Source organism: Vulpes lagopus, chromosome 4, assembly GCF_018345385.1.
Source record: "Vulpes lagopus strain Blue_001 chromosome 4, ASM1834538v1, whole genome shotgun sequence".
NCBI classification, from domain to species: domain Eukaryota; kingdom Metazoa; phylum Chordata; class Mammalia; order Carnivora; family Canidae; genus Vulpes; species Vulpes lagopus.
Window position 1 is genome coordinate 4,611,925 of NC_054827.1, and position 22,810 is coordinate 4,634,734.

The 22,810-nt window shown below is 40.6% G+C and overlaps 1 protein-coding gene and 1 non-coding gene across 2 annotated transcripts in view; one reads left to right on the top strand and one right to left on the bottom strand.

Annotated features, from left to right (window-relative positions):
* The window catches only part of CSMD1 (CUB and Sushi multiple domains 1), a 1,877,909-nt gene that overhangs the window by 1,374,801 nt on the left and 480,298 nt on the right, over positions 1 to 22,810 (top strand). The window lies entirely within an intron of this gene.
* On the bottom strand, positions 12,640 to 12,746 carry LOC121490215. The gene has a single exon (XR_005987545.1). It is a non-coding gene; the product is annotated as a U6 spliceosomal RNA (small nuclear RNA).

Below are 22,810 nucleotides of genomic sequence, written 5' to 3' on the forward strand. Positions count from 1 at the left end.
CCTCATCACACCAGGGGCACTGGGGGTTCTTCCCCCCATGGCCCTGGCCCCCATTGCTTCATCTACCGCTCGTTAGGAGAATCCTGGCAGAGTATTTTCTCCTGAAGGTATAACAGTTGGTGTCCTCGTTTTTTTTTTTTTTTTTTCCTTTTTTTTTCTCTTTTTTTCTGGCTACTCCTGTAGAATGTTCTGTTTTCTTAGGTTGGGCTCTCTTGGCATATTGTTCAAATCACGTCTGCTTCTCTTGTGGGCTTACTCTTTCCCAACATTTTCCATCTATGAATATTCTCAAGCATTCAGTGTTCCAGTTAATGTAATTGGGCTAAGCTAACAGCCCCGACCAACTCAGTGGAACCTAGGTGCTTCCTCCCATTGGCTGTTTCTACCGACTGGACAGTTAGTCTTTCGCCTGAACACAATGTTGGGTTTGCTGTGGGAGTCATCGCTTCAGGTTCTCATCGTGGCAGCAGCTGTGGGGCTACTTAGTCCTGCCTGTTTTCTATTCTGGGTCCTTCCGTTCCTTGGACCTGCCTTCACCTCCACATGGGGTCACTGCAGCAGCGAGCTCCCTGCCCTCCAGGCTCTGACCCTTCTCAGCTCCAGCTGTCGTCGTCTTCAACCCAACTGTGTTTCCAGCAAATACCTGCCAATAGTGTTACTGCGCCCAATTCAAACTCCATATTAAACTAGTCAGAATAGTTTTCAAGGTGTTTCCTATCATTTTCAACATGTACCTTCCTCCTCCTCTTCCTCCTCTTCTCTTCTTTCTCTTCCCCCTCCTCCTCCTCCTTCTTTTTTCTCTTCCTCATCTTTCAAAATGTAAAACTTGAGCAACATTATTTTAGAATACAATCACCAGGGCAGCCCGGGTGGCTCAGCAGTTTAGCGCCTGCCTTTGGCCCAGGGCATGACCCTGGGATCCCAGGATCGAGTCCCATGACGGGCTCCCTGCATGGAGCCTGCTTCTCCCCCTGCCTGTATCTCTGCCTCTTTCTCTCTTTCTGTGTCTCTCACGAATAAATAAATAAAATCTTAAAAAAAAAAAAAAAGAATACAATCACCAGAGGTTACCATGGCACAATTGAACTGAAAAATGAAATTTATTATAACAATGACATTCAATCATCAGAGTCAACATATTAAGAGTATATATCTAATTTTTGTTTATTCAAAGTCATCGTATGCATTTCTGCAGAGCCTTTTTTTTCTAGGTCTATTGAGGTATATTTAGCAAAAAAAATGTATAGGTTTAAAGTATAAAACATGATGTTTCAATATATATAAACATTGTAAAGTGATTACCACAATCAAACTGAGTGACATATATATAACCTCATATAGTTACATTTTCTTTTAAATTAATTGAGTTACCTTAATTATGGGAGCAAGTAAGATCTATCCTCTTGGCAAGTTTCAAGTGTACAACACAGTATCATTGCCACAGTCACAGTGCTATACAGGAAATCTCCAGAATTATTCATCTTGCATAACAAAAGTTTGTGCCCTTTGACCAGTATTTCCACATTTCCCTCACTTCACCTGCCTTTCTTCTTTTCAGGCTTTTCCTTTCATTGTTCATTGTTCTTCTGTAATAAAATATTATCCTCATTCCCACCTCAAGTTGTTTCTCTCATAAAGAATACTTCATGTCTATCCTCTGTCTTTCTGTATTTTATCTATTCTATAAAAAGCATTGACCTAGATGAGAGTTAGATACAGTAGTAAAGAATTCATAATGCAACCCTTAAGAAAGGGTGTACATACTATCATTCTAAATTATAAATGTACATTTCAGTTTTCAAAAAATAAAAAAGAAAGTAAATGTCATCCAAATTCTATATTTAATATATGAACACATTAAATTCTACTCTCTCTCTTCCCCACTGTATAGGAATCTGATGTTTTGTGAATATATAAATTTGGGTATTGTTTATATATACATATAAATAAATATATATATACACACACATATAATGAAAATACAAATATTATTGATGTCCTTATTGTTTTCATTTAATAAAACATGAACATTTCTCTAGATCTATTTATCTACGTCTACTTTATCCCCTTTAATATCTTCAGAATATCCGTAAGTATGGGTATACGAAAACTTGTTCAGTCATTCCATGTTCATAGATATTCCAGTTATTTCCAAAATGTTGTTCTCATAAGCAATCCTGCAACGGACATCATTATTACTGTTATGGGTCCAATAAAGTCCAGGTCATAATTGTTGATTACTCAAAGTCAGTATCACAGTAACAACCTTGCCTTCCCCATTAGCTTCCTATTGTCTCGGTTGCTATGGATATCCTGCCTCTATGGTATTGTCATTTTTTATGCATCTTGTCTCTCTGACAAATTCTCATAATAGTAAAGAAACTAAGGCACTAAGCAGACATAAGATCAGGTTATGAATTAGCTATCTGTGTCACATACTTTGTGTTTTATAAAGTCATTTATCTGAAGAGACAATTAATGACCTCCCAAATTAAAATAAAAATCTCTGAAGAGAAAGTGACTAGTATACTCATATTTCAGCAAGCTTGTGATGATGGCATATACCTGTGAATCTGAAATACTGCTATGTTAGTACAGGGCCTTTTTAAGTACATTCTCATGTATCCATAAATTAATATTACATTGTATTTAGCCTGACCTTCTACTCACTGATGAAAGGCATTCAGAGTAGGTACTTTTTTTTTTTCCTTTCCATAATTTATTGGTTGGTTGGTTCGTTGGTTGTCTGGTTGGTTTTAGGAGTCATAAATATCTATTTTACTTGAATATATTCAATTCTTTACTGTCCGTCTTTAAAATCACTTCAAATGAGGGGGCACCCAGATGGCTCAGTCAGTTAAGCATCTCACTCTTGATTTTGGATCAGATCATGATCTCAGAGCTGTGAGATCAAGCCCTGTAGACCTCTGCACTCAGCAGGAGTCTCCTTGAGATTCTCTCTATCTCCCTCTGCCCCATCCCACTGCTCAATCTCTTGCTCTCTCTCTCTCTGTCTGTCTTTCAAATAAATAAATCTAAAAAAAAAATCACTTCACATGATATATAGTAAAAGGCGTGTCTATAGGACGTAAACTACTTCTGGAATGGTAACCATCTTCTGTGCTGTCTTCAATACAGCATACATTTTTTTCCTCCACTAATTTCAAGAAATAAAAATCATCAATTTCCATTTAAAATAAGTAAATCATTTTACAATTTTATTAATTGCAAATACAATAGATTTTAAAAATTAATGAAAAATATCTGTATTGATGCATACAGTGGAATTGCTTTTTATGCACATTAAATTCAAATGGAGTAAAAGTACAGTTTACATAGATCATCTGATCCTCTAAAACAGCAGGCACATGAGGATTATACGAGTGGAATATGTTAATGTAAATATTCTCGCATCAGAATGGATCTGTACTTGAATCCTCTTAAATTATGAAATGTCATGTTTTAGCATGCACATGTCTCCCTACTTCCTTTTATTTTACTAGGGTTAAACCTCTTCTGAAGATATTTGCAGTCTACTAGAAAAGTTTCCAGATACATAAAGAAAAGTTACCACAGTTTAGAGGGACCTTTATAACTAACTGTCTAAAAATGCTCTTTATAAAAAGATGTTTTTGAGGGGTGATGGGTGGCTCAGTTCGTTAAGTGTTGGCTCTTCGTTTGGGCTCATGTTGGGATCTCATGGGTTGTGAGATTGAGCCCCATGTCAGGCTCCCTGTTCTGTGGGGAATCTGCTTCAAGATATTCTCCCTCTGCCCCTCCCCATGGCTCATGCTGTCTCTCTCTCTCTCTCTCTCTCTCTCTCTCTCAATTAAGTAAATAAATCTTCTAAAAAAATAAAAAAATAAAAAGACATTTTTGAGAACCCTTGAATTTGGCATATACTACTTCATTCAAAATGTAGTGGAGATGTAAGCTTCTTGAATTTGCAAAATATGCAAAAACTACAAGTCTGTGAGCTGACCTCAGTTAACAAAAAAAAAAAAAAAACACTTATACCATATAAATGATAAATACAGTTTTCATGGTTTGCATCAATATATATATATATATTTTGTTTCCAGTAGTTCTCTATCCTTCCTTCAAAATGATAAGGCTTTTTCCCCGTGGATAGCCCTGCCCTCCCTGGGGAAACCACAACTCTATGTCTTGACAATTGGAAGGGATTCCAGTGTGCCCATAAAGCTGCTCTTTCCACAGGTGCTTCCCCATTCCTACCAGCATTTCAGAACATGAGTTCACAAGATCCCCTTCTTTGTATTCAAACCTTTGCCATGAAACATCTTTCCCATTTTAGACTTGGCCTGGCACTGCCTCTGTGGGATTGAAGTCTTCAGGCCCAACAATGGCTAGCCTCACCCTTCAGCATCTGAAACCATGTCCTGAATTTGGAAAGTGGACTGGCATGAGGCACCTGTGCATATGCTCACATGGCAGAGAGTGTCAGATCCATATGGCCACTGGCTTGAGTATGGTGGGGAGGTCATGCGATAGGGCGAATAATCCTTGGCACCAGTCACAACTATAGACTTAGAATAACAAACCACAGTGTGGTTTAGTATCAACTTGCGCTGTGAATAGCAAAACATGTTATCAAAAAATCCCTTTTATAATGATAATTAAACAAACCTAAAAAAAAAATTACCAATACTGAAGTCATGAATAGGAAATAAAGGGTGACACAAAAGCTGCCTGTCCAGCAAAATCCATTTTGTTCTCCCAGGTTCCCAGAGGGCAGAATATTTCACCTCAACCAGAGCATCCTAGATCACTTGACCACTACATCCACCCAAAGGCTTAAAACCAATCGGTTTTCAGGCTCACAAATTTTAAGATGTATTTTGGCTTATAATACATATTTATTCATTTGACTGTCCAAATATCTCGAGGATGGGAGTAAGTGAAAGACACTAAAACAGAAAAAAAAAAAAAAGATATTCGCTAATATTGCTTGAGAAATGAACAGGTTTTAGAAATAGAAATTATGTTTACTATTTACTGAATCCTTAATCTATGTCATAGGCTCTGTAATTAATGTTTTTTTTTTTTTTCTCATAGGTGAGGAAACTGATTCACAAAGAGGTAAAGTCTACCTCTTTAACCACTATGCAGCCCTAGAAGTAGAGTGAGACGGGTGTTTAAATTAGGAACAGGTCCATCCTGACAGACAGGTGTCCGGAACGTCCTGAGAGACAGGTCTCTCTGTGTTCACACTGAGAAGCGAGTAGTGATGTAAGGAGGGGATGGGGGTATGATGATATCCCGCAGTTCTAACAAGGGAAGCAGAGATTTGCAACATCTGCACACGTACTAAGTATGCCCTCTTTGTTTGCTTATTTGCTCATCACTTATTTGCAACATTCATGGAGAGTCTGCATGTCAACTGTCTGGGGCTAGGGTTGCAGTGGTGCTCAGGACAGGTACTGATGGTGGCCACAAAACAAACAAACAAGCAAATTAACCAATAAAATTGAGCAAAGGGACAGAGGTTGCTGAAGGTCAAGGTCGTGGATGTTAGATGTGATGTATCCATGCAGGGCTGTCTCCTGAGCTGAGCCCTGGAAGATGTGGGGTTGGAGGAAGGAGAGGGGAGGTTAGTGTAGGCACTACCAAGGTCCTGTGGTAGGAGTGTATTTGACATAAGTGAGGAGCAACAGAAAAGCCAGTGTAGCTGGATTGAATGGGTGAGGGCAGAAGTATGGGTGGTAAGGTTTGGGACACATTCTAAAGGAATAGACTCCAGAAGACTTGCTGATGCTTAGATATGGGAAAGAAAAGAACCAGAATAATAAAACATGACCCCCAGGCTTAGGGAGGGATTGGGTATCTGGAGGGGATGGTCTTGCTGTTGCATCTCATGGTTTCACTGGATACCTTCATGCCTTTTCTCTCATATTCTATCTAGCCTTTTACCGAGAACTCCTTACAACAAAAATAAGGAAAATTATAGTGAAATGTAAGAATGAGAGCATTTATATAACCTCAGAAACATGTATTGACTCCCTATATCCAGGTTTAAGAAATCTGCTTACTTCACCTGTGTGCCTTTTTCCTTCAGGAAATGCAGTCGGTCCTTTATTTATGTATTCAGTGTGCTCAGGCCCGGGTGGTGCAGGGCCTGGCTCTCACCCTCAAAAACCGCAGGACCTAGAACAGGGGTTAGCAAACCTTCCCCCGCCGAGGACGACATTGTGCACGTCGTGGCTTCTCAGGCCGTGCACCGTCTCGGCCATACTCGCTTTGTGTTTCTCCCACAGCTCTTTAAAGAACGTAGAAACCACTGCTAGGGGGGCCGCAGGGAACCTGGCACAGGCTGAATTTGGCGCGTGGACTGCAGCTTGCAGACCCCTGGCCTAGGAGGAAAGCAGAGACGTAGGCAGGCGGGGGAGCAGAGGGAGGGGTGGAGACGCCCTCAGGACATCAGATCTCCCCTGAGAAGATGAGGAAGCAGCGCTCAGGTCCACAGGGAAGGGTCTGGAAGGGCAGATGTCGCCCCAGGACGGAGGCTGGATGACACCCGACTGGGGCTCCCGGGAACACTGGCACTGGCAGGCATGCCTGCCCTCCTAACAAGGGGACATGCATGGTGAAGAGTGAGGAGCCAGGAGAGGAGGTCAGGCACGGAAAGAACTCCATCAGTTATTATTATTGTTGTTCTTATTATTGTCTGGTGGAGCATAGGGGAAGACGTGTGTCATAGGAGTGGCGGGAGCCCTTCTCAGTCCTCCCTGGAGGGAGAGTTGAGGTGATTTCCATCTGCAGGGCCTCCAGCACCCCTGGGTGGAGGACAGTTCCCGGGTGGCGGTGAGGCATTGATGGGCGCATTCCTCAGGGGACGCGTGGCGTTGGCTGTGTGCCTCTTCCTCCTGGCCAGTCTAGGGGATGGAGCTTATTCTTTTGGGGTGGTTCTCCCTCTGAACAGAGAATATAAAATCATTTTCTTTCTTGTCTTTAATGTTCCCTTTTTTTATTTTAAAACCTTCATCAACTAGGCCACAGTTATCACAAATGTCTATTGTAAAAGATGCTAAGGAGACGTGCTGTGTGGCATATAGCATTTGTCACAGTAATTTTCTGTCTTTAGAACAAAACAAAAACTCAACTTTTTGTCAAACTCTATAAACGAAAATGAAGGAAATCTTTGTTTACATTTCTCGAGCTTACTTTTATTATTATCATAAACGTTAAACGCCTGCAATAAAAACCTAGTACGTTTCTTTTAAGTAACTGGCTTAAGGTAAAATAGGATGTTTTTCTTTCATAAAGGTAGCTTGGTGGATTTGACTTAAATAAAAGTAGTACATATATTTAAATTATATTATTCACAAACTCAAGATTATTAATAATGTGAAATAGTGAAGTTACTATCTAACTAGTAAGTCAGCAAGAATAGAAATAGAGCCTAAAGTACAATTTTGTACAAGATTTAAAAAAACTATTTTCTTATTGCATGATATGATCAAGCACGGATACATGGATGACAGTAGAGAAATATATGCAGCTGTTGGCCTCCTGCTCTCTTATAGATCTAGATACACCTAACAAGTAAGGATTTTATAAGTACAAACACAAAAATCAAGTGTATCTCTTTCATGTGAAAATTGTGCTTTTTTGCTGCACGGTATTATGTTCTCAGTTTATTTTTTTTTAATTTTTTTTTTAATTTTTTTTTTTAATTTTTATTTATGATAGTCACAGAGAGATAGAGAGAGAGGCAGAGACACAACACAGGCAGAGGGAGAAGCAGGCTCCATGCACCGGGAGCCCGACGTGGGATTTGATCCCGGGTCTCCAGGATCGCGCCCTGGGCCAAAGGCAGGCGCCAAACCGCTGCGCCACCCAGGGATCCCTATGTTCTCAGTTTAAAACTTATCTAAACTGGCACTTGACGGGATGAGCACTGGGTGTTATTCTGTATGTTGGCAAATTGAACACCAATAAAAAATAAATTTATTATTAAAAAAATAAATAAAACTTATCTAAGCACACATGAAATTCATTTTTTACTGAAAGGAGAGTGTCTGCCTTCATTCCTGATGCTTGAAAACAAGAAGCTTGCTCACACTTGTCAGAAATTCACATTGCAGCCAAGGGGCCCCTGCTTTCTTAGACATGGCTGGATATTCCTGTCTCACACCCCAAGAACCTGGGCAGGGGCAAGGGTACCAGGCTGCAGCTCCGCGCCCTGCTCCTCCTCTTCCTTCAAAGTCCCACACTCCAGCTGAACAAAGGTTCAGAGACCCGGTTCCTCACCGTCCCTCCCACTTCTGCAAACAAGGGGAAACACTAGTCCGTCCCATTCTGCAGCTCTTCCGAGGAGGTTTGAAAAACACTGGAGGGGTCTGATAGCCTTCCCTGTCCTAAACCCCAGCAGCCCTAGAAACGGTTCAGGATTTTCCTTTGCAACGTGGTTTCTCCAATGTTCCAATTGCCTTTTAAATTCAATAATATTACCACTTAAAACCCAATCCCTTTCTCCACGGAGCTGAGAAAACCTCTTTAACAGGTTCACTTGATGAAAAATGACTGATAACACTCACTTCTGCATCTTTCCATAATGCTCTTTGCCTTGGAATATTCTGAAACTTTATCTTACAAAGTTCATTATTTCTTAGAGCATTGTTCAAAAGCTTTTCACCAAGTACCTGGCTGTGAAGCAAATCACGTGTTGTGACAACAAATAGGGTTTTTTTGTTTGTTTTTGTTTGTTGTTGGTTTCAACCACAAGGCAAAGCCTTGCAGAAGGTCAACAATTGACGGTGTCTGTACAGATGCTAATACCGTTTCTCCAAGATCTTTTGTTTCTGGACAGAAAAGCAAATCATGAAGTACATCTTGGTCTTTGCCTTTTTAAAGCACCAACTTATAGCAGAAAGTTTTTTTTTTTTTCTTAAATTTTTACCACCATTTTTGTGAGATCTTTTGACTGTTACCTTGACGGAAAAGCTGTTTCATAGAACAGGGACGCGTCATCAGTGTGTTGAGTGATCCTGCGGGGAGCAGATCTATTCCCGCTCATCGTGCTGCATCGTATCTGGGAATTCTCACTGTACACTCACTTCAAGTTTTCATGCCACGTTACTGAAGTTTCACCAACTGTGTGACTTTACCTTTTCTGGTCAATAAAGTCTGCCTCTAAGTGACTGGCTTCCTGAGCCTTTTCACAAGTGTGACTTCTTGCTTCTCAGCAAAAGCTTTACTCTATTTTCGATTCCAGTAGCTGCTTAAAATAATCAGCACCATTACATGTTGAGTGACTGTGATTTGCAGTTAAGTGTCTTCAATTTCACCCGAGCCTGCGCTGCGTTTGTAAGTTGTCTTCCACTTGCGATGCACAGCGAACGGGAGAACTTCGATTTCCCATGTAAAACCCACAAGTGGCTTTCATGGGAACGACAGAATTCCTTTTGTGTTGCGTGTGACCTTAGTGCAGTGAGATGATTCAGAAGATTGTAATTCTTTATCACTACCCTTATCCGAATTGCCTGTACACCTAGAAAACTCTTGCGCTTCACACCCCATCTTTAGAAATTGCCACGTTGGTCCATCAGGGATGCGTGCCTGACATCGGTAGTGATAAAACATAAAACCGCAGGGCATCACACACCATGAAATAAGCAGATCGTGAAAATATAAAAACGTCCCAGTAGCATATACCTGGCCCTCTGCACGAGTCACACTTTACAGTCTATACAGCAGCATCAATGTGTGAGGCCGGTTGGGTGAAGGTGCATAAAATTTTTTTCTTTACAATGAAATTTTTGTGCTATTAATTTATTGCAAAATGGATCTTATTTACCTTTATAAGCCACTCAGCCACTTAAGGGAAATTTGGGGTGATAATTTAGGAAGGAAGGGGACAGCATCAATACAGCTCTCGGTTTACCAGCACCCTCCCAGCCTCACGTCGGAAATCACGAATAGATCCGGCCAAATGAAGAGAGCCTCACTCTGTGCTCATCTGGGGGCACTTCCACTTCAGAATCACTAATGGATCTCTCAGTCTGTTCATCACCGGGAGCATTAGCAGCATGTAGTAGGTGAAGTTCCAAACAGCAGTCTCACAGAGCCACCTCCTGTGCTTGCCAATTAAGGAAACCCGGGTATTGAACAGTTCCAAGCTAGATATGTTGGTGATTCAAATGAATTAAGTGAGAGTCAAAAGGAAGATATAGTTTTGAGAGTTATTTAGAAGGTGAAACTAATAGGATGCTGCAGGTGGGAGTCGGAGGGAGAGATTGTTTCTTCAGACATTTCTTTGAGGGCCCCCAAGTGCCTTTGTAAAAAAAAAAAAATATATATATATATATATAATATAATATATATATATAATATATAATAATTTACATACAAATATATATTATCTATTATATAATTGTTTATAAATATATATATATATAAATTAGATACTATGAAATATATTTACTCTGTAGCAGAAGTACCAGGTTTCTCCTGGCCCCCACTGGCGCAGAGCTACCATTTTGGCCACCACAAAACAGAGCTCCTCCTTTGCCTGAAACTGGGAATTCCCAGCCCCTGATTCCAGAATCCCATCAGTCTTTTGTTTCTGAATCTACGGGGCTCCTTATCAAGAAATAAAGCCCCTTACTCATAACTGAACAATGGCATACATATGGAAGTTTAGGGGAAAATATTGGGCTGCTTCTTGGAATTAAAATTTCTTGAGGCATTTCCCATTAAAACCAAGGAGTATGTTTTCCATGAGAAGCAGGTGTGTGCGCAGTATAGTATATAGTATACTATAGTATAGAAAGCACGACTGGGAATGCTGCGTGGGTCCAGTATGCCCCGGTGAGTTGTATACGAATTACAATGCCCTGCGAGGACCAGTCCGGGCACCCAGCCCTAGCTGAGTGTTGATTCTATGGAAAAATTAATTCCAACTTTCTAGAGGCCAATTTGGAGTCACATATTGAATTGAAAGCCATTAAAATCTGAGACTACCTGTATTTTAATCAGAAAGCAAGATCATCTAATAAGCAAAATTTTTTATCCAAATATATAAGACCTCTAATTCTCTTTTCTAGGAGTCTGCTTTTCTGGTTTTGGAATCAAGTTGTTGGCCTCATACAATGAGTTTAAGAGTCTTTTCTCCTCTTTAGTTTTTTGGAAGAGTTTCAGTCAGATTCATGTTAATTCTTCTTTCAACATTTGGTAAAATTCACCAGTGAAGCCATCTGTCCTGGTCTTTTCTTTGTTGGGAGATTTTTTTTTTTTTTTTTTTTTTAGATTTTTTTTTTTTATTTATTTATTCATGAGAGAGAGAGAGAGAGAGAGGCAGAGACACAGGCAGAGGGAGAAGCAGGCTCCATGCAGGGAGCCCGACATGGGATTCGATCCCGGGTCTCCAGGATCGCGCCCTGGGCCAAAGGCAGGAGCTAAACCGCTGCGCCACCCAGGGATCCCTGTTGGGAGATTTTGGATTCCTGATTCAGTATCCTGCTAATATCAATTGGTTAAGTTTTCAATTTCTTCCCGATTCAGTCTTCTAAATTGTAGGATTCTATGTATTTTCCATTTCTTCTAGGTTGTCCAGCTTCTACTGTATAATTGTTCATAGTAACCTTTTACAATCCTCTGTATCTATGAAGCATCAGTTGTAATTTCCCTTCTTGCATTTGTAATTTTTTTTTTTTAATTTGAGTCTTTTCTTTCTTCCCTTGGTGAGCCTAGCTAGGTGTTTGTCAGCTTATCGTTTCAAAGAACCAACTCTTGGTTTGGTTGATGTTTTCTACTCTTTTCCTGTTCTCTATTTCATTTATCTCTGTGCTTTAAATAATCTTTATTATTTCTTCCTCCACTAAATTTGGGCTCAGTTTGTTCTCCTGGGAGTTCCTTTACATGTAACTCCCTTCCTTTCTCTTGCTGACTTTTGACAGTATAATTATAATGTGTCTTGGGGTAGCCTTATTCAAGTGCAACCTAGTTGGGGTCCATTGTGCCTCGTAGATCTACATATCCATTTATCTCCTCAGGTTCAGGAAGCTTTTGGCCATTATTGCTCTTTATATACTTTCTGGCCCATTCTTTCTTTTCCCTTGGAATTTCCATGTGTATAATTTTTTTTTTTCTTCTTCGAATTAAAATTTCTTGAGGCATTTCCCATTAAAACCAAGGAGTGGCAGCCCGGGAGGCTCAGCGGTTTAGCGCTGCCTTCAGCCCAGGGCATGATCCTGGAGACCGGGGATCGAGTCCCATGTTGGGCTCCCTGCATGGAGCCTGCTTCTCTCTCTGCCTGTGTCTCTGCCTCTCTCTCTCTCATGAACAAATAAATAAAATCTTAAAAAAAAAAAAAAAAAAAAAAAAAACAAGGAGTATGCTTGGTTTAATGGTTCAATTATGTGTTTCATAATTTCAATAGGCTTTCTTCACTCTTTTTCATCTTTTATCTTTTTGTTCCTCTGATTGGATGATTTCCAGTGCCCTATCCTTCAACTTGCTGACTGTTTCTTCTCATGGTCAAGTCTACTTCCAAAATGATTAAATTCTTTATATCAATTATTGTGCATTTCAACTGTAGAAGTTTTTGTTTGTTTCTCTGTTTTGATGATTGGTAGTTTCTTCTAGTTTCTCATCAAACTTCTTGTTTTTGTTCATAAAGAGAATATAGACCATTTCATGGATGTGCCTGTCATCTTTGTTCAGGGACCGTGCTAGTCTTCTCTTGGTTATTCCAATTTTAATAAATGTGCTGCTGAACCATGCACAAAATGTATAAAAATACAACATATTGAGCTGATAAATTAAGCCACACACACACACACACACACACACACACACGTATATACTCTCTCTCATTCTATATAACTCCCCGTTGTTTGGGCACCTGGGTGGCTCAGTTACTTAAGTGTTGACTCTTGGTTTCACCACAGGTCATGATCTCGGGGTCATGAGGTTGACCCTGTGTAGGACTCCATGCTGAGCAGGGAGTCTGCTTGAAGATTCTCTTCCTCTGCACACCCCCCTCCTCACTCATGATACACACGCACTCTCTCAAACAAATAAATCTTCCAATAAAAAATAACTCTCCATTGTTGAAATAAGTTGTCTTTTAATTAAGGAATACAGCTATGTAGTCTTTTCTGCCAGGAAGGTTTAAATATTATGTTGTTAAATGTGAGACTAATCCATTTTTTTAAATTTTTATTTATTTATGATAGTCTAGTCACACAGAGAGAGAGAGAGAGAGAGTCAGAGACACAGGCAGAGGGAGAAGCAGGCTCCATGCACCTGGAGCCCGAGGTGGGATTTGATCCCGGGTCTCCAGGATCGCGCCCTGGGCCAAAGGCAGGCGCTAAACCGCTGCACCACCCAGGGATCCTGAGACTAATCCATTTTTACTTATAAATTCTTGAGAATGCATTTTTTCTGAGAAAAGTGGCTATTTATGTTTTACAGATTTTTCTTTGTAAAATGACTATTAAATATCAGGAAAAAAACTATGATTTTACTTAAGAATCACAGAATACTAAGAGGCACTTGAAAATCCTTATGACCGGCTTACTCATTACAATTAAAAAAAAAAAAAATCACATGGGGGACCTGGATGTAGCAGTGGGTTAAGGTCTGACTTTTGGTTTCAGCTCAGGTCACAATCACTGGATCATGAGGTGGAGCCCTGAGCTGGGCTCTGCACTCAGCACAGAGTCTGCTTTAGACTCTCTTTACCCCTAATTACCAGCCCTTGCTCTCTCTCTTTTTCTCTTGCTCAAATAAATAAATCATAAAAAAATTTTTAAAAAGCACACATAAATATTAACATTTATGTACCAATACACACACATACATTATTTTATCTCCTACTTAGTGCTAAGAATGGGGCCATTCACTATAGCAGATTACAAATAACAAGTCAGAGATAATTTACTACGGTTTGTTATATGTTAAGGTCTAAACATAGGTCATTTTCACAAAATTGTATATTTTGAAATTAATTTTATTGATTTATTATTTATTTATTGAAGTAAACTTTATACTACCCTAATAAATTTCTCTGAGGGAGGAAAAAAAAAACACAGAAGGATCAAGGTGACATATGACAGTGAAGAGAAGTAAGGTATTTTAAAAACTTTTAGATTCTATATAAAGTGATACTTATTCACAAAGATATCCATATTTATATTTTACTAACTAGAGATGTAGGACATCTTTGACTAATATATTCCTGGAATCCCCTACTTACAATTGTTTCTTTCTTTTTAGGGGGGAAAAAAACTATGTTAAAAGTTGGCTTTATTACCTATGTCCAAGCCTTCCCTGGTCCTCCTTGCTCCCATCTCAGTCAAGGTTCTGCTCTTCCCCCACACTGCAGCAAACTGGCTCTAGGCAGGTCTACAGTCTCTGGCCAGGGAGTCAGATTTGCTGGCCCGTACTCAGTCATACACCTTGACCTGTCCTTAGCCCTTGACGCAGCTGATCATGCCTTCCTCTCTGAACACCGCCTTCACTGCCGACTTAGACACCCCTTGTTGGTTCTCTTCCTGACTCTCTTGCCTCCTCAGTGCCTTCACTGGTGCCACTTGGCGTCCTTCACCCTTGAATGTTGTGCATCTCAGGGTCTGCTCTTTTCCCATCGATATTCATTCTATCTTGTAGGTTGAAATACGATAATCTATAGGTGGACCTCTTGCAAAAATTTCTCAAGTCAGATAACTCCTCTGAACTCCATGTGCATACATCTGATTGTCTATTTGACATCTCTACTTGTATGTTCAATAGGCATTTCAAACATAATGTGTCCAAAACAGGCCTAGATTTTCTCTCCAAAACCTGTTTCTGCTATTTTCTTCTTGGAAAATGGCAATTTCTCTTTCAACTATTTAGGCTAAAACACTTAATAGCTATTTTTAACCCTACTTTTTCTCTCATACCCCGCATCTGTCAACAAATGCATAGAGATACTCTACCCATCATAACCAGTGTTCACCTTTCCACCACTTCTATTGTTAATCACAACAGAGGTCTCAGCGACCCTCATGCTTGCACAAAGTATTGCAGTTCTCTCCTAACTTATTTTCTTACTTCTGTTTTTGCCCCTGTTCAGTTTATGCTCCACACAGAAACTGGAGTGATTCTTTTAAAAGTTACTGTACATCATTCTTCTGCTTGAAACCCTCCAGCGACTTGTCATCTGTCTCGGTAAAAAAAAAACAAAAGTCCTAATGATGTTCTTCAAGGCTCTGCATAAACTTCCTCCATCATTCCTTGATCTCATGCCCTGGTGCTCCAGCGCCACACTGCCCCAGCTCATCAGTGTCCTTGCAGTTTCTCAAACACACAAAGCACACTCTGCCTCAGTGCTTTTGCCTTCTCTGTCTGAAATGATCTCCTCTCAGGTATGTGCAGGCTTACTGGCCATGTGCTGTCGGTCTGTGTGAAGCCTTGTCTGGAAGCAAACACCTCCTTTCTTCTATACCCATTACACTGGATTGGTGTTTATCCCTGGTCCAGCCAACAAGGGACATGCAATCAGTCATTGATTTGTTTGTTGGTTCTGACTCTGCCCTACAAGGCAAATAAGGGCAGGGCTGTGTCTGTTTCACTCACTATCGTACAACCAATCTGAGAACTTTGTTTAGTTCATAGCAGATGCTCAAAAGTACTTGTGGAATGAACCATAATGGAATACTTACCTTCAGAGTTGTGAGGGAAAAAATAAAGCTAAAGAACTGAGGTGACTGATGTATTTTACTTAAACATAATGTCTTCCAGGTCCATCCATGTTGTTGCAAATGGCAGGATTTCCTTCTCTTAAGGCTAAATAATATTTTGCTGTATGAATAGACTGTGTCGTCTTTACTCATTCATATGCCCATGCATATGAATGGGTTGTTTCCATATATTAGCTATTGTGAATAATGCATGATTCTTCTTACATGAGGCATTTAAAACAGTCAAAAGTATAGAAATAGACAATATGGTGATTATTATGGATTGGGGGAGGATGACATGGACAGTTCTTGTTCAATGGATATAAAATTATTATACAAGATGAGTATGTTTCTGAGATCTGCTATTCAGCATAGTTCCCATAGTTAACAACAAGATATTGGGCACTTAAAAATTTATTGAGAGAGTAGATCTCAAATTAAGTATTTTTCCTGCAAAGAAGGGGGGGGGGATTGAGAATAAGGATACTTTTGGAGGCGATGGAAATGTTTATTACTTTGATTGTGGTGATAACAACATGAGTGCATGCGTATGACCAAACTCATTAAATTTTATGTATTAATTATGTGCAGATTTTGTGTGCCAATTATATTTCAATAAGCTGAAAAAAATAAAAGAAAAATAATACTAAAGAACTTAGACCAGTACCTGACAAATACCAGTCGATTAATAAGAACTAAGTATGGATGTTAAGGTCAGTCAGAACCCTTAGGATTAGAATGCTTCATAATGATGTAACTCTAAAGGGATTTCCATAGGAAATAAAAAAAGTCTAGTTGATTTTCTTAAAAAGATGTGGGGCAAAGTAAAATAAATAATATGTGTGCACAAATGCAGAAGTAGATGATTAGGAACAAATTTCAACTTTACAAAGTGGTGTTAAAGCTGTGTCTAAAAATAAGGTTTTTGTTTTTAAAGAGATTCAGCGTATAGCACCAACGTGATGCAAAAGCTCCAGGTACTTATAACAAAAACTGTTAGTACCTAATTTAATTAACTCCCTCTGCTGTGTTGCCAAATGAGAGCATTGCTTTGTTCGTAAGTGAAATCAGGAGATGTTGGTTAAAATTCAGAGCTTAATAAGCCTGAAACACTGGGGGAAGGCATTTTTTTTTTTTTTCAAAACTAAGCTGTCATCGTGCTGCCTGCCATTCGGCTTAATTTCCAAGTGTGAAACCTCTGTCTGCAGCAAACAAGTTTACAGGCAACTCAAACCAGGAAAAAGTCCATTTAGAAGAGAACACCATATTCTGTATGTTGGCAAATTGAACACCAATAAAAAATAAATTTGCTATTAAAAAAAAAGAAGAAGAAGAAGAGAACACCGTGCTGTATGAAGCAGGGATCACTACAGCATGGCGCTATGGTGTTTCCAATGCACATGTCAGAATGATTGAGAAGGTGGTTGCTGGGTCTAGGAACAAGGTACATAGAACAGGAGAGTTATCATCTGGGCATGAGGTGTTTTGAGGCTGATTTAAAGGAAATCACTTTCTAACAGGTTGGTGAAATTGTCCACTGGGTTCAAGGTAGCTTGATGCAACTTGAGTTTTCCATCATTTTCTATGGGTATTTTCTCTCCTTTTTCCTTTCTAATAAAGAAGGGCCAGACCCTCTTATTTTCAGAGTGTTGTCTATCTTTAATTTCATGTCACAATCCCATGCTTTATTTGGCTCATGAGTGTGTGACAAGATGACCAACGGTGAGGTACAGTGAAAGCAGCTTTGAAGATTTGGGGTTCGGTAGAGCTGCTTGAATTCAATTCGTGAGCAAGTTACATGGCCTCAGAGCCAGACTCTCACTGGCAGGTGGAAGGAGAGACTCTTTCCAGGAGCCGTTCATATGTGACTTATGTATGGTCCTCTTGCTATGAGCTCTGCGCTGCTTTAAGCACCGGAAATAGAGATTCGGACACACAAATATCCAGTCATTGGAACTTCTAATCTGGTGGGTAAAGATGTCAGCCTGCAAACAAATAACACGCATCTTGTCAAGAAGCTAAACCCAGGGATGGAGCAAAGCCTATAGGGAAGGAGCAGGGCTGTGTCACCTCTGTTAGGCATGGGGGTCTTCAGAGAGAAAGGGTGAAGGGTTAGTGATGAGCAGGCGGTGGCCTGGTGGGGAAGCTGCAGGCAGAGACATCAGCAAGTGCCAACGCCCTAACCCAGAGGAGGTGGGAGGACAGACACAGCGTTACTGCAGGGGTAGGGCGACAGACAGGTCGGGTAGGATTGTGTGAGAAGCTGCTCCCTGACGGCGGGGTGACAGCTGCCTCGAAGGCTGTGGGAAGTCTTTGGAATTTATCCTCATGGCAGGAAGGCTACTGCAGCGTTTCTGGAAGGAGGGTGCTTTGGTTAATTTGGGACCTTAGGAAGATTTCCGTGACGGCCGCGTGCAGAACCCTCTGTGGCCGGGGCAGGAACAGACATCGTAGCGTTCCAGGCGAGAGGCCACCAGGTCCCCAGTGCCGGTGGGGAGGTGTGGCGGCTCTGGGGGAGCAGGAGATCCACTGATGCGCTGCATGTGGCCGCGACGGATCCTCGTGGGCTTCGCTGTGGTGCTGGAGGGGATGAGGCCGGGCTGGCTGCCTACGGATGGGCTGGTACATCTATTCCAGGTGTGGTTGCCATGTGGGATGCTACGTAGGCTCCGCTCAGCCCACCTCCTAATAGTTCCTTTTATACAAATATTTTTATTTATTTATTCATGAGAGACACAGAGAGAGGGAGGGAGAGACACAGGCAGAGGGAGAAGCAGGCTCCATGAGGGGAGCCCGACGTGGGACTCGATCCCAGGTCACAACCTGAGCCAAAGGCAGACAACCACTGAGCCACCCAGGTGCCCCATCTCCTATTTCAAGGGAGGTTGTTAATCTAGAATTTCATGTGTGATCCTCATTTCCAAGTGTTGGCTCAGAAACTTGAAACACTCTGCTTTTTAAACTATGCAGGTAGGATTAAGCCATATGGCCACCAGTTTTGCATCCTAAGCATAAAAAGTGCTTAGCACAGTGTCTCGTGAACTTTTCTCTAACGAGGATATGATAAATGTCAGACTACATCATTACCCTTAGTAAATAAACAGCTTTAATGGAAGAAATACTCATTATTCTACATTCAGGAAAAATAAAAGGAACACCAGTGATGAAATATGGGAGAGGAGGATGTTGAATTAATTAAAAAGCGTTTATTGAATCCCGGATATCTAACCAAGTTTGTGCCAAGTGCTAATGGATGAGATGTCTTTGACTGGTTACGTGTCCCTGATTTCCTGCCCTGCTGTTTCCAGCTACCCCTGCGTAGTTAAAAAATATTTTGATTCTTGATAATGTGTGAGGTGATACATGATGTGCAAACAGGAAGTGTTGTGTATTCAACCTGGAACGTGTGTGAAGAAAACGATGCTCCATAAATGTCTTGTAGGCACATGCAGCGCCCGTCGGTACATCGCTGAAGCAGCTCAGCCGTCTAAAGCAAACATGTAAATAGCAGTTTTTTTTTTTTTAAGATTGATATGGAGGAGTTTGTCCAAGCATTTACAAACCATTGTCTTAAATTCCCGAGGAAATAATTTCAAATATATAATATTTTTTACATTGCACTTAGCTGATATATTATGCACAGTCAGTTTCTGGAATGAGGCGGGTGCAGTATGTGGTTTTACTGCCTGATACCTTGTGTTGTGTAAAACAGGCACACTGGACGATAAAATATCACAGGTGTGTTTGGAACATAAGCCATGTAAGAAAGAGAATTTGACTCATTGCTCCATGACGCTGCATGGGGAGGCTCTCAATAAATCCTGACTCCTGCCAAGTCCGATTTCATTTTCTCAACCTGGATTTCTCATGTGAGCTACAGAAGACAGACAATGTCCGGATGCTTGTTTCCGACTCCCCCGGGGTTGATACCTGGCCGGGAGCATTCTAGCTGCTGAAGAGGGCAGTTGACCCATGAGATATGGGGGCACCTTGGGGCAGCAGGGCTTGTCGCCCACATAACAGGAGAACAGAACATGCTCTAAGGGTAAACAATTTTTTTTCTTTCTTGCACTCCTCAGTGACTACATTTCTGACCACTGCCACTAGATGGTAGTGACAGTTCATGCTTCCAAATTTCTGCTCTCAGCCATACTCTGCCTTGTGAAGATTATAAACACCATTTATTGAGTTTCTACTATGAGTCAAGCCTATTCCTCATGTTGGTAACTATCATCAGGTAACCCCCATTCGTCAAAGCCGAGACATGGCTCAGAGCCCCACATACAGCGGGCCTTGTCTGGTCTCTGTGTGCATTGCCTTCTTCCCCTTACACTTGGCAGACTCCTGAGTTATGGAGCTCCCAAACCTCCCTTATGTGTTTACCTTAAGGCCAGACGCTGCCCTTTCCAAGGATTTTATAAAGAAATTGGATAAAATAAATACAAATACGCATCATACACACAAACTGATGAACTCAACTCATTTAGAATTTACGTTGATGCTTCCAAATGTGAGAAGCAAAGCTGCCATTCTCCGTGAACATGTGCTGGCGCTCTCAGGTTCTCCCGGCCAGGAGCTGGTGCCACTGTAACAACCACAATCATATGCAATGTTCACTGAATGCTTCCTAGACACTAGACCTCATATGTATATATATATGTGTTAATCCTGTACCCTCCCCACCAACTCCTTACCTATCCCACTCTACTCCGAGCCCTCTTTGCAGAGCCAATAAAATATTCTTTATTATTTGAATATATATGGGATATATATATATATATATATATATATATATATATATATTAATCCTTGTAGGAATCATAACAGTTATGAACTCCAGCAATTCCCTTTTACATGTAGGAAAAGTAAGAAGTGGAGAGACTCAGTAGCTTTTCCAGGATCTCAAACACACTGTAAGAAACACACTGGGATTCAGATCTATACTGACTTACCTAAAGCCACTGCACTTGCTTACAGTCTGACTTTTGCACACAGTACACTGCCAAAAATTATCATTCTTGTTAGCTGGATCAAGATTATTACTGGTCACAGAGAGGGATGATGATAGTAAAACAAAAATATCCTTCTACCAGTGGATGTTTACTCTGTAGCTGAATACTCGTAATTGTTCCCATGTGGGGATGTGCATTATAATTAGGATCTTGGGCTCTATAGCCAAGCAGGCCTGGGTTCAAATCCTAATGGCAGTTACTCTCTGCTTCTGATCATCGGGGTTCCCCCCACCTCTCTTTAATTCCAAGAAGGATGTAAACAATGGGTCCACCTTGAAGAGCAGTTGTAAAAATTGCAAATTGTGTAAGATGGAAATAACCGAGCATAGCACATGGCACATGCTAGGTACTCACATTGGTATTTTCATTACTATTAAGTTTATGAATTTTACATTGGAAAAATCGGTCCCGTAGAATACTTCTTGGAATGATTACTGTATTTGTTTGGAATACTTTTTCAAGCCCTTTGTGTTTGAGATGGAAACTCTTATGTATAGGATTTCTGCAAAATTTTAGCAAAGATAAATTAGTCTGCCTTCAAATAATAAAGACTATTTTATTGGCTCTGAAGAGAGGGCTTGGAGTAGAGTGGGATAGGTAAGGAGTTGGTGGGGAGGGTACGGTGTCTTCCTAAATGTCCTTAAAATCATTAGAAAAGTTACACTTTGCTTGTTGAAGGAGTTTGCTTTGTAAAAACACTGTGAGAAGAGGCGCTTCCCACTCAGATTAACGTGGGGCCAGTATTCATCGTCTACTGCTGTGCAACACATCACCACACACTTGGCAGCTTCCAGCTCCACCCTCATCATCTCACACTTTCTCTAGGTCAGAAGGTTGGTGTGGTGAGGTTGGGTTCTCAGAAGTCTGAAAGGGAGATGTTGGCTGAGCTACAGTCCCATCTGGATCTTAGAGGCCTTTGGGGACTCATTCAGGTTGTTTCAAAATTCAGGTCCATGACGTTGTAGAACCGAAACCCTCGGTCACATTCATGATGGCTGCTGTGTGGGAGTCCTCTCAGCTATGAGGACACCTTCAGGCCTAGGCAGGTGCACCATGGCAGCAAGTTGTTCAAGACTGGCAGGCAAATGCCTCTCCACGTGGCTACGGTGGAGTCACGTCTATCAGAGGGTAATGAAGGGAGCAACTATCCCATATAAAGTCACCTAATCAAGGGAGAGATGGCCCTGTGACACTCACAGACCCTGACCACGCGCAGATGAAGGGATGACCTAGGGTGCGTACATGGGGAGCATGCACCCTAGTGGCCATCATGGAATTCTTCCTACAACATGATCAAAGACCACATCTACAGAGCAAAAAACACTTGTGGGGAAATCAAACCCAAACTTGATACTGAGTGAGAGTTCTTCACTGGTAATGCTGTGCCTCTGCTAAAGCCTGAATATGATCAGCAAAGAAATAGTGTTTGTGGTAAATGAACACTATTTCCATAATAGGCCATCAGAAATGAGAAGAATCAAAAAAGTTATTTGGGGCTCCTTCAAGTTAGGTGAATTGGAAGAAATCACACGTTAAAAAAAGGAAGCAAACTGAGTATAATAGAAAGGTGTTAAGATTCACTATGAAATCATTATTTTATGTAAAGGTAATGTAAGTAAAAACAAACAAACAAACAAAAAGTGAGGTAAGAGAGTAGCTCCCCAAACCTGTTGTATCATCTGTAAAATCTTTCCTTCTAAGGCTAGAGAAATGAAATTCAGTTAACTATCAATCTATCAATCATCCATCTCTATCATCTAATCATCTATTTCTATCATCTATTATCGATCTATCAGCTGTCCATTTATCTATCGTCCTTATATATTGCTGACATATAGTAAATACTAAATTCAAAATAAGAACTAGACTTCCTCCGGGAATATTTAATTATATAAGTCTGCCTTTGGACAAGTTGGGATGACTTGAGCTCCCCTGCTTACCCTACCTCCCCACACAGTCCCTTCTTTGGGGGGGGTGCTCCTCCTCTATAGCTCTGTTTTCTTTCCAAAATTTATCTTGAAAACATCTGTTTTACACTTCACCCAACAACAGCAAACTACACTGTTTTCTTTTTTCTTTTTTTTTCTTTTTTTTTTTAACTACACTTTT